The sequence below is a fragment of the Wyeomyia smithii genome, chromosome 3 (genome assembly GCF_029784165.1).
Source record: "Wyeomyia smithii strain HCP4-BCI-WySm-NY-G18 chromosome 3, ASM2978416v1, whole genome shotgun sequence".
NCBI classification, from domain to species: domain Eukaryota; kingdom Metazoa; phylum Arthropoda; class Insecta; order Diptera; family Culicidae; genus Wyeomyia; species Wyeomyia smithii.
The window spans coordinates 177,156,523-177,159,401 of NC_073696.1; positions in this window are offsets into that span (position 1 = coordinate 177,156,523).

Consider the following 2,879-nt stretch of genomic DNA (forward strand, 5'->3'; position numbering starts at 1 on the left):
CCCTTGTTCTATTATATCTCACCCCTGTTCTGTCGATTTACCTTATAAAGAGGTCACGTTGTGATGCAGGTTACGTTATAACGATGAATATCTTTATTTAGAAGAAAAATAACGAACAAATTTGCACCCTCTTCATCTGAAAAAATTAACATAATTCATTACATTCGCTATGTGATAAAATTTGTTGTTCAACGGTTGAAGCGATGTGATATGTTATCACTGTTTTTCACTTTGAATTAACCGCATAATAGATGCCAGACTAAAGCAAATAGTTAAACTTTAATTCCTAATCCTCAAATTGCGAGTATGTGTTTAGCCATTTCTTCTTCCTCTTTTCAAAGGTATTTTTTCAAGTAGTGAGGAAATATGAACACATGCACTTGAGAAGAGAACTCGTTATGTGGAATTAGATTTCTTTTAGGATAGAGTTTTTCAATCGATTTAAATAGTACAGTCCCTCTACAATTATAGGTCAGTCAACGTATTTTCTGAATATTCAAAAATGAATATAAAATCGGAAAAAATATCAACTACGAATGTTTTACTATCTATCTCTGTGTTTTGATGTGAACTTTCGATCAACAATTAGTTTCACTGCAGTTGATGCGTGTAAATCGGTTGGGAAGAACAATATCACTTAGATATCAAAAGACACAATTATAAAATCGTCAAAATACATAACGCAAGTTATTTTATTGTTGTAAAAGCTTGATAACAAGTTAATTTATTCAGTCTTGTTTCCTTGAATAATTGACAAAATATGGACTAACATTACTACAATTATGGGTCACTTCACTTATTGCACCGAGCAGAATTATAGTTTTTAGTGACATTTTCAACTTTGAATCATTTTAATCGTATAAATGAGGTTACAAGTGAACTACAAATAATACCACAGCTAATAAAAATTATTCTGTTGCGTGAGAATAGACGTTTTTGCGTAAAAGTGACCCATAATTATAGCTGACCCATAACTGTGGAGGCACTGTATTATAAGAAGGGGTTATTTTTACTTTTTCAATTTGGTTTCAAATATTTACGCTACATGCTATCGCTTAATATATTTTTATCTCTGATGTTGTTTATTGCTTATTTTTTCTGTTTGTTGAGGTTTTCCATCACTCTGTGTTCATTTTTCGAATTTAGTCAGTCTATCTTTGAAAAGGTTTTTTTTTCTATTCCGATTGTATCCATTTTAAATTTTTATTTAAGAGATTTATGAAAAATTCCCTGCTGCTTTTCTGGGGCATTCGAATTGTTAATTCTAGACACTTCACTATCGGATCAATAGGTAGATGCTGCGATAGAAATATATTTATAAGGGTGGAAATAAGAGCAAGACAAATTTTAAGTATAATGAATTGCAAAAAATGATTGCACGAGAAGTAAAATTAGTTTCTTCGGACCAAATTCTGTTCTGAGAAAAATACCCTGATTACTTTCGTGACTTTTCCAGGGTTTTCCAGATAAAATCAAGGTTTCTGATAGTTCCAGGTTTTTCCAGGCGTGAAATTTTTGATTCCTAAACCTCAATGCTCCCCGTTACTACTCTACCAGTATTACTTAGGAGAGGAGGCCCACCATTTGTCTTACAACTCGAGGATAATTTGGGAGGTTAGTTCAACTTACCCGCACTCCAAGTGTACGAGTTTCCAAACATCCTTTAAATTATATTTTCCCAAGTAGTGTTCGGCCCACTCATAGACATAATGTCGCTGCTTGCACGCTGGAAGGATGCCAACAGAAGATGCTGGTGTTCATTTTTTTTATTCTCGCTTATTTTCCGTCCGTTTTTTTTTCGCCACTGTTGTTGTGCCAATCACCGACGCCCGGGTAGGATACTCCTCCCAGGACCCTAACTTACGACCCGTTGATTAACGGACCGGCACCAACGGCTTTACTTCCTCATGCGGTGGAAGGTGTGATCCCAGAGATTTTTCGCCTCAGGAAAACTCCCGGTGTCGTTTAGGATTGAATCTAGACCAATTGGGTTGGTTGTGAGTAGATCACGCCACCCACAACCATCGACACCCATATAAATTTGAAAAGTTGTAAGGGTCCACCATGAAAAGTTCGCTGATACTCTCAGCGATCAATACATATGGTTAGCACAGAATCTAGTAAGGATTAAAATACCAGCCAACATGTATTTCTACCTCCACAGAGCTACTATGGCCCCGAAGAAGCCATGGCAGACAACCAGAGCTTAACTCAACCACTAGTTAAGTACTGGATAACAATAGAGATTTCCATCGAGGGTAATCGAGAAAATCTTAGATCGACTTGAAAATCAACAAACATGTACAGCATTCGGCACGCGCCCGGTCCATCGGTATCTCGTCCCTGATCTTAAAAATTAGCTCCATAGTACTCACTTTATGCTCGCTCTGCTTGGCCAGCATGTACGACTATACATAAAGTCCAGGTCCCACGAATTCTTATCGAGAAAATCAACACCCAACACCACGCTTGGACGATATTCACCGTGTGGACCGCTGCACTGTCCTGTTGAAGGACGTAAAGATCCTTCCCGTAGAGGTCCCGAGGTGGTGGGACCACAACCTTCTTCAAAACATCGGCCTTACAGCACGCGGCGCTGACTTTCCTACAAACCATCATCGAAGCGGCGCTCTGGAACCGCAGGATGTTTATATACAATGGGGGACACTGGCCAACGTCGGCGCACAAATTCCTGACAACCAAATTCCAAACAACTTGACTACGATGTCGCAGTTCTCTTTCATCGTGCGCGGTAAACAAAAAACAAATGTTAGCAAGTCGTCAGCGTGCGCGTCGGTTGGCCTACATATAACGCCAAAGCTGACGCCAATACCAATACACAGAATGCACGTGGTGCACACCTACACAACGATGAAAGG